Source organism: Mustela erminea, chromosome 16 (genome assembly GCF_009829155.1).
Source record: "Mustela erminea isolate mMusErm1 chromosome 16, mMusErm1.Pri, whole genome shotgun sequence".
In the NCBI taxonomy this organism is placed as follows: domain Eukaryota; kingdom Metazoa; phylum Chordata; class Mammalia; order Carnivora; family Mustelidae; genus Mustela; species Mustela erminea.
The window spans coordinates 37939477-37949753 of record NC_045629.1 but is presented as its reverse complement, the minus strand read 5'-3'; positions in this window follow the sequence as shown (position 1 = coordinate 37949753).

Sequence of the window (10277 nt, the reverse complement as noted above, 5' to 3'; positions counted from 1 at the left end):
TTGCCTTTCCCCGGAAGTGCCAGACGAGAATCTCGGGAATCTTGGGAGAGCCGGGGATACCCAGCGCGCATGCTCCTAAGTCCAGGCCAAGGGTGTTGAGGGGCACGCGCGGCTGGAAACGCAGAGTCAGTGAGGGGGCTGCTGGGGCTTAGTAGGCGGCGACTTCCGGGAGGAAGGAGCAGAGTGAAGAGCTGCAAAGCGTGTAAAAGGTTGGGTCCTGTGGACTGTACCTGGGATTCCAGCCTTAGAAGAAAGTGCTTTCGGACTGTGCCTTGTGCTTCTAGAGAATGAAATGCCGGTGGCCTGGATTTGTGGGGTGAGCCTCCCTGCTGTAGAGCCACAGGAGGATTTAATTACTTCCTTTTTTATTGTGGTTAAAGAGGAAATTTTGTTGCAACCTCCTGTAAACTCGTATTTTCCAAGTTATAAAATTGAATATACTGCCACCCAATGAGCTAGGTATAGACACCAAACGCTTTGCTTCCCATTCTTTTGCTTTAGAGATAGTGCTGACTTCTTTAGGTGTGAAAAATATGTCTGTTCTTTACTTCAGATTAATGGAGATATAAATGAAATGTGAATGGCCTTGAAGTGATGACTGTTGAAGCTGCATGGTACTTCTCATGACTTGGTACTTCTGTACTTACTAGAAAATTTTCGTAATAAAACTTAAAAAAATAAAACTTAGGCACAAAAAAAATCTTTTAAGATATTTTAAGGCCACAAAATCTGAAAACTGCACAGATGAACATATGTTTTATTATAATATCCCTATTGTTTTAATTAACAAAGAACTTAATTTAGTTGCCATTAGATTTATGAAACACAGAAAGCTTTTAAGATCATTTGATTAAATGAAAATGCATCTTTTTTATTATTTGTTACTTATTTGTAATGTCCTAAGTATACTGCTGAACATGTCCATAGAATATATCATATATTATAAATTATGAAAGCAAATATTTCCTCAGATATCCAAATTGTTTTACATCACACTGAGTAATAACTTATGTTTTCATTTTAAGTAATGTTTTCATTATTATAAGACATAGGTTTAGCAAGTACAGAATTATAAATCCATTCTTTTCAGATTTAAAATGGCACATTAATTCTTCAGCTGATAGATCTCAATGTATATTATTCACTTTCCCCCTGTTAAAAGATAAACTGAGGCACATTAAAATTTATGAGAGTTTATTTGAGCAAAAATGTATTAGAATCAGGCAGAGCCAAACAGTGGTTAGAAGCACTGTACCTATAGGATTTGAAGGAAGAGGTTTTTGTAGAGAACATGGGAAGCAAAGGAAGGAAAAGTATTCCTTTGGCTATACCTTAAGTGTTTGCTTTATTTGGAAAAGCTTAGCTATTTGTGATTGTTCTTAAGTGTGCTTTTTTTTTTTTTTTTCCAGATTCCAGTGAATTGACTCTGGCTGAGGTTTTGGTTTGCTTACATAAGTTATGAAGACAGTTGAGCCACCTTAGCCTAATGGCCTTCTTGTTTAATTACTTTAACATTCCTAATTTTGTTTCTAAAAATTAGAGCTATGTATTTGTATTAGGCAAGAGGATATCTTTATTATGTTTGCTACCTCTGTCTTCTGAGGACATCTTGCTAAAAATCTCTCTTAAGGATCTTGTGAAGTTGATTTGTTTATTCATTGCAGTGGCAGCAGCTGTTAGATTTGAGAAGCAAGAATGGTAATTAGCAGTGACAGAGGAAAGAAAATTTAAACTGAAAATGACCACTTTCCTTTAGTTATAGTAGAAAAATAAGTCTTTCATAGAAAGATGATTTTAGCTCTAAGAGTTGGTGTAAGAAACCCAAGGAATATCAACTAGTAATGTAATTAAATGTAGACACTGTCTATGCAAAGCTGGGACAGTCAGCTGAAAAGTGAAAATTGTGGTCAACAAGTTGTTTTGTCTATATGATAGGAAAAAAAGAGAGGTTTTGTTTTGTTTTTATAATTGATTCCTATTTTAAACATTATATTAATTGGGTATTTTGTTCTGTGGGCACAGGATTAGAAAACCTGTATAACAACGTCAAAGAGCAACCACACTAAAGTTCACTAATGATGGTTATTATTGGTTGGTTAATTGACTTAACACCAGGCAGGTTATTTTAAGTCTCAGGAGGAATATTTTTACAACTGAACAAGAAAGACTTCTTTAGGAAAGTATAACCTTACGAGTTCATCAATTTTTAAAGCAAGCAATTCTTCTTTCCACATGGCATAGAATTTTAAATACTGAAGGCAAATTAGAAGATGTAAACTGAATTCAGAAGTAAAATAGTTTCTTTTCAATTGAATATATAAAAGGCAAAAGGAAAATTCTACACTTGCTGTATAATCTCTTCAGTTATTTACTACCTCATTCAACTCCAGTGACTTTTCTTTTGTTGCTGCCTTCACTTAACTACTTCATTAAGAAAAGTACTGTTATGTAGAACTCACAATTTTCCTCAGAAATACCAGCACTAGAAATCTGGAGTCACCAAAAAGGAGCCACTTATAAGAGTTAAAAATTCTGAATGGAAAATTTTGTTTTATATCTTACAATATCATGCACATTTTGCATTCTGCATCACAGAAACTCGTATTTGTTTAAAAAAGAAAAGAAGATTTTTTTTGTAATGATTTGCTAGAAGATGGGAGAGAAGAATCTAGAAGAATTTTCTACCTGGTGGTAGAGTAGTGTAAATTATGCTCACTTTCTCTGAATGTAGAATGCTTAGTATCAAATTCTACTCTTCTTCCTAGGGGTGTTCTTGGTCAAATTCCTTAGACTCTCTATGCCTTAATTTCATGATCTCAAAAATGGGAAGATTAATACCTCTTACAGATTCAGAGTGAGAATTAAAAGCAAAAAACATTTGTAAACTTCATATACCAGTGACTGTACACGTGATAAATACTCTGGAAAATAAGCTACTACTTGTATTTTTCCTTATATATAAGAAAATTTAAACTGTAAAGAGTTAACTGCATGTTGGGTGTAGCATCCTCATATATTCTCTTTTCTACATGTTACAGTGCTTTGAGGAATAGCACCCATCGAAATACAAGAATGCAACCACCTTTCAAAAATCAGCCCTTCAGTATATATTTATTGAGCATTTACCAAATATTCTGTTAGACACCAGGAATATTTATAATGCCAAAGAGACGGTAAAATGCAATATTTTTTAGCTATTACTGAAATGTTAATAATTACAATGATGTGCATTTTATGTTAATTCAGATTTTGCTAGTTTAAAGTAGTTTAAAATATTAACAAAATCTAGTTTTATTAACCAAATTTTCAAAAAAATAATGCAAATGCTTATTTGCATTTATTTCTATGAGATACTCAGTCTTCGATTAGGTGAGTTTTGAATAATACAAAGTCTTCAAAAATACATGCTTTACATAAAATTTTTATTGCCAGGGCACCTGGGCAGTTCAGTGGTGAAGGTCTGCCTGCAGCTCAGGTCATTATCTCAGGGGTCCTGGAAAGGAGCCCTGCCCTGGGTTGGGCTCCCTGCTCAGTATGAATCTGAGCTTCTCCCTCTCCCTTGCCCTCTGCCCCTCCCTGGACACATGCTTGCTTGCTCTCTCTCTCAATAAATAAATAAAATCTTTGGGAACCTGGATGGCAGAGTTGGTTAAGTCTCTGCCTTCAGCTCAGGTCATGATCTCACGGTCCTGGGATGGAGCTACTGTGTTGGGCTCCCTGCTTAGCAGGAAGCCTGCTTCTCCCCTTCCTCTACCATTCCCCAGCTTGTGCTCTCTGGCTCTATCTCTCTGTCAAATAAATAAATAAAATCTTAAAAATAATAAAATCCTTTAAAAAAATAATTGACTGAGAGGGTTTCTAATCAGTGGTTACCTTCTTTTGTCAAAAGACTATAAAGAAAATTTTGATTGAAGTGTGACATATACATAGAAAGGTGTACACATCATAGGACCACAAATAGTTTGGTGAATTTTTACAAATTTATGACATTATTTTAATCAACATATACCTCAGAATCAACATATTACCAGAAAATTAAGAAATTTCTCTCAGGCTCTCTGCCAGTGACTACCCCACTATAAGGGAACCCTCTGTCCTAACTTCAGACACCATTGATTGATTAGTTTTGCTTGTTTTTCTACTGTATATGAAAGAGTCATTCAAAAAAAAAAGTCATTCAATATACACTCTTGTGTCTAACTCATTTTAGGCAGTATTTTGTTTGCATTTTTTTTTCTCCACCCAAATATATTTGGGACATCCCATACAACTAAATATTGTATGTTTCCATATGCTAGACTCTATAAATACATCCTATGCATAATAATTTTTAATAACATTAATCTGAAAAATACACGCTACTATTACTTGAACTTTATTGATGTGAACACTAAGCCTTAGAGTGGTACATTATTCTCCCAAGTTGTGCAGTTATAAGTGGTAAAACTGAAGAGTCTCAACTCAAATCTAACTTCAAAGTCCAAAGAAATCCTCACATTATTATAGCTCTCATATTAGAAATATATTATTTTACCAAGACCTTGGTTCATGCATGAAAGAGATACTTGATTTGGGGGAGAGCCAATTTTAATACCCTAGCTTGCTGATAAATATCACTGGCAGTGTATAAAATAGTATTGATTGGAGTGATTAATGGTATGGCATGATATTTTATAAATCTATAAAAGAACTACTTTTTTCCCCCTGAAGTTAAATAACCTAGTATTAGTTAATGTGATGAGGAATAACAATTTTTTAGATTTCAAAATCAGAAGTTACACAAAAATATGTCAGATATTCAGGAAAAACTCATTCACTGCAGCTCTCTCCTTTGCTTTTGCAAATAGTAGCTATAATTCATATTCTGAGCATATTCTAGATACAACTCAACATATAATGGTACCAGGTTTTTTGTGTCTTAAATACATGAAAAACATTCAACTTCCCTTAAGCTAAGAAATCAAATATTTGGTAGCAAGAATTAAAAAAAAAAAAATCCATATTTTAAAGTAATAAAAAAGAGGACTTCTTTTCAAAGAATAGTTCATAGAAGGAGCCTTTAACAAGTATCTACTAACGGGGGAACCGGGGTGGCTCAGTCTTTTAAGCATCTGCCTTCATTTCAGCTCAGGATATGATCCTAAGTTTCTGGAATTGAGCCCTACCTACATCAGGCTTCCTGTTCAGCGTGGAGCCTGCTTCTCCCTCTGCCGCTTCCCCTGGTTGCGCTCTATCCCTCTCTTTCTCATAGAAATAAATTTTTTTTAAGTATCTACTAACAAATTATTGGTAAACCAAAGAAGTCTATAATCTAGAACTTTTTCAACTTCATTTTTCTTTTAGAAATTCCATTTCTAAAGGTCATGGATTCTCTATATGTACTTTTTAACTGGAGGAAATAAAACTAAATGTTCCATTTTAAGGGTTTTGTTTTGTTTTTTAAAAACAAATGAACTTGTGAAAAAGACTGATATTTTCCATCCAAATTAGATTCTCTTCTTCTTTCTTAATAATAGAATTCCAGGGTGAACATAGGACTTCCCCAAAAACTTCATTCCCCAACATCCCTCGTTGTAGGTACTTCTGGCTTTACTAAATTTTGGCCAGTGATGTCTATGAGAGGGAATAGTATGATCCACTTCTCAGTTATATTAAAGAAACATATCTTTCTTTTTTTCTTTGTCCATGCTCTTTTCTGAAATACGTTTACAATATTGAGCCAGCTAATAACTACATGGGAAAGAAAAACCCACTAGGAAAGGTAGAACAACAATCTAGAAAGATCCTGGTGTCTGGGTGCTCTTGTAAAGTAGAACTGCTTTAGTGACCCTAGACAACTCATATCTAGATTATTATTAAAAAAGAAAGAAACTTTTGTTTTATTTAAGTACTTTTGAGTCTTTATTGCCACAAAATTTGGCACCTGAAAGTGATGTCATGACATAACACATCTTGAAAAATATAATATTAATTGGCTAAATTGACAGGAGGTGGGCAGGGAAGAGACAGATATTCCTGGCTGAAAAGTTGAAATGTTGTTAAAAAGTATTTGGTAAAATTTTGTTTCTGATATCTTGTTAACTAGACCATATGCTCACTGGTACTAGAACTCTAGGGAAATAGTTGAAAAGTCCTGAATGCCAATATAAATTGGTATGTAGTGATGTCTTTTAACAAATTCTGCAAATGTAAAATGAACTCAGGTTATTGCCAATCAGCTTATAATGAGAAATTTAAATATACAGCAAGGATGAGGGGCATTCTCTACCTGCATTCAGCAGTCCAAGTTGGCCGAGTGACTGGTCACTGGGAACCATGACAATTAAAACAAAAAAGAAAAACTGCTTTTGTACTTACAAAATCATTTATATGAGGTGGCTGTCAAGCTAGCAAGAGATAGGCCCACGTATTTCTCAAACAATTCCAGTTTAAGATTTTTAGGCTAGAGAAAGAAAGCTAACATGGTGGCAGAAATCATTAAGGGGATTGTCTTTTCACCTAGACCTGCTATCTAGATTGCTGTAAGGTGGTGTCTGTTACATTAAGAAAGAGGGATGAGCAGAGAGAGTAGTGAATAAAAAAGATAGTCTTTAGCCTTAAAGAATATAAACAAATAAGACTTTGGTGTTGGTTACATGAACTTTTGAGTTTGTTGGATGCAGATATACTAGAAATCTATTGAGTTTCTAGAGGGCTATATTGACAAAGAAGCTTCAAGCATCCATGCCAAACAGTATGTGATGTAAGTAGTGCCCATATCTTCAAAAGAGCAGCAACAAGAATGGAGCTGGAAAAGCTGTGCAGCCATCAAGAAGGGTCAGCTATCCATTGTTCACTTTAAATGTGGTCATTAGAGATAATGGACAGGAAGAACCTTCCAGAGGAAAATTTAGGAGTAAATGGAAGACAGTGTGTAAGGGTGTTCCTCCAAGAGAATAGAATCAGGAATTTTGAAATGGAACAAACAAGGAACTTGCTTCACTGCCAAGGCAGGGATGTACTTGATGTTTCTATCCAGTGTGATTTGATACTTATTAAGTGATCTTGGGTCTACTGTGTATTTCCCATTCCCCCTTTTTCAGGATATATTTTTTAGTGACCTTACTTTCTTTTGATTCCACAATTGTATATAAGTTGTGTGTGTGTGTGTGTGTGTGTGTGTGTTGGGGGTAGGTTTAAATAACTTCTTTTTTTTTTTTAAATAGGTCACCAGCCCCTTCCCCACCCCAACAAGGCTATCTGGACCTCATATAGGTGGATATATGTCATTAAGATTCTAACGTTTGAGCTGAATGCATAAAGTTACTGGACATATAGAATTACATCATTTGAAAAAGAGGTAAGTATGATTCATGTGTACCAAGAAATGCACATATAGATTCAGGTGATCAGAAGGGTGGATAGTAGAAAGACTACTAGTTTCCCAGTATTGGATTATTCTTCCATAATATCATTAGTTATAAAAATCAAATTTTCTTCATTCTTTCTTATATTCTCCAGGTTCCCTTGTAATCATGCCTATCTTTTATTAAGTTTTACAAAGTTTTTACTAACTTTTACTGAGTTTAGCAATGGTGTGTGAAGAGGTAGTGTGTGCCACCTTCAGATTATACCCTTAGAAAGTCATGCCCTCCTTTCCCCATTCCTTTGTCTAGCTTCCTGAAACATGAAGCCAGTGGTGAGTTATCTAGGGTCATGTGAACAAGGAAACTACCCTGGGGTACTGATGCTACAGCTGGTCTGAGTTGCTGGCTGCCATATAAGCCCTAGACCACCAGCTTGTCTCCTAAGGGAAATAAACTACTATCTTTTTTAATTCATTTTAACTTGGTGGTGCACCACAAAATGCTAATTTCCTATAGAAGGGTTTCAGGTGTGCCAAGATAATGCTCTCCTCTGCCCTTAGAGTAGCCAGGCAGAGCCTAAAGCTGCTAGAACCATTAGGCTAGTCACCATTTTCTCAAAAGAGCTTAAAAACAAACCAAAAAACCCCCACAAAATATAATTGACATACAATGTTATATTAGTCTCAGGTGCACAACATTGATTCAATAATTCTATACCTTACTCAGTTCTTAGCGGGGTAAGTGTGGTCACCATCTGTCACCATATAACATTATTACAATATTATTGACTATATTCCCTATGCTGTACTTTTTCATTTAATGCTTTTCTATATATGTCATTATATTAGAAACAGGGGGAAATACTGCCCTAATCAATAAAGAGTCCTGTTGTTTTAGGTTATGGGTAGTCTGCTGCACTGAAACCTCACTGTAAAAAGAAATACAACGCAGAAGTAACTAGTCTAAGGATGCCTGGCTGTCTCAGTAGGAAGAGCATGTGACTCTTGATCTCAGGGTTGTAAGTTCAAGCCCCACGTTTGGTATAGAGATTACATAAAAATGAAATCTTAAAAAAAAAAAAAAAGAAGAAGAAGATGATGAGTAAGGAAGCCACAGACTGGGAGAGAATATTTGCAAACATGACAGAAGTCTTATACCCAGGATTATATAAAGAATCTCTAATTCAACAGTAAAAGAACAATGCAATTCCAAAAAAGAAAAAAAGAAAGAAAGAAAGAAAGAAAATTAGTCTGTGCAACTGGTGGCAAGCAGAATTTCCTTTTATGATAATCTGATATGGCTCTCCTCCATAAACCCTCAGCCTGAGAAAGTGTAAAATCAGTTTGCAGCTCTGACCTACATTCACCTAGTGTCCTCCTCCATTCTTTCAGATTATTGAAAGGATCCAGCAGGGGTGTGCCTAAATAGGAAACAAGAAGACCTCAGGGATCTCTATGCACTGACTAGAGATATGCTTATGCTTCATTGTGTTCTCAGCCCAGCTTCTTAGCCAAAGCTATAAATCCCCCATGTGAAAGTAATCCCAGCAAATTCCAAGTTGTCATTTTTGCCTGTCTCAACAGACATCAGCCTCGGTGGTCTGGCCTAGAATCCCTATTACTCTTTAGAATAATTTCATAGAGGCTTAAGGTAAAAAATAAACCCAGAAGGTAAAGTATACCACGCCATTAACATTAACAAAAGTTGTAAAAAAGCAATCCATTGCAAAAATATTTAATATAACCCTTTGGCCACAAGCATGAGAAAATTTCTAGTTGCCTTTTGAATTTATACAGGATCAGAGATTTTTGGAGTCAGTCATAAACAAAGCTGATTTAATGACTCCTTGTTTGGAACACTAAACTATTCACAGATGTTAACAAATAGAGTAAAAAATGGGTTTGCAGATAGGATGATGAGGCCCTACAGCCTCCACCCACCTAGTCATCCCCGAAAGGGAATGAAAACTCAGAAAGGGAATGAAAACTCAGCGTTACTTTTGACCACCCTGGGCTTGCTAAGTCTCAAAGGTATCTATGCATCTATGACTAATGGTTTCTTTTCTGCCTGCTGTTTAAACGTGAAACAATTTGAGGAGGACCACACCTTCCCTGTAGGCCTTCATTAACATGAGGGGAAAAAACAGATCAGTGTTCCCCTCCAACTGGGCAAGTGGGAAGCAAACAATAGAATAAGTTTCCTAGTGACACATTAAATAATGGAGCCAGAAAGCTCCTTTTCTGGAGCTGTCCATCTAACTCTAACCAATCTTCCCTTCTAAAGGAAATCTTGACTGTGCCTTTTGCCATATGGCAAAATTGTATGGTATATGGCATGATGTAAGAAACCAAACAGACTGGCCATTGACTTAGGATCAATGGCCCAGTTTGGAAATGGGTCAATAGATCTTCTCTTTAAAGAATCTGAAGGAAGAAGGGCACCTGGGTGGCTCAGTTGGTTAAACTGCCAACTCTTGATTTCAGCTTAGGTTGTGATCTCAGAGTCCTGGGATCAAGCCTCTTTGCTCTACACTCAGCAGGAAGTCTGCTTGAGGATTTCTCTCCCTCTCCCTCTGTTCCTCCCCCACTCTGTAAGGCTGGTGCTGTCTCTGTCTTCTTTTGTTTAGAATAAACAAATCTTTAAAAAAAAAAAGAACCTGAAGGAAGAAGTATGAAGCAAATGAACTACTTGACAATAGGAACTGAAGCAAAATCATGATATAAAGAGGGAGTTACTTCTTTGCCTAACAAACTCTTGTTATACGAATTTCAGCATCAATTTGGCTATATAGAGGACTTCCATTACTTTTAGACTAGATTAAATTTCCTTGCCTGCAGTAATGAACTTGTCCTGGTTATACTCACCATAACCATAATGACATGTTTAAGATCTTTTCCATCCCATACTATAAATACATATGATTGCTGAAGT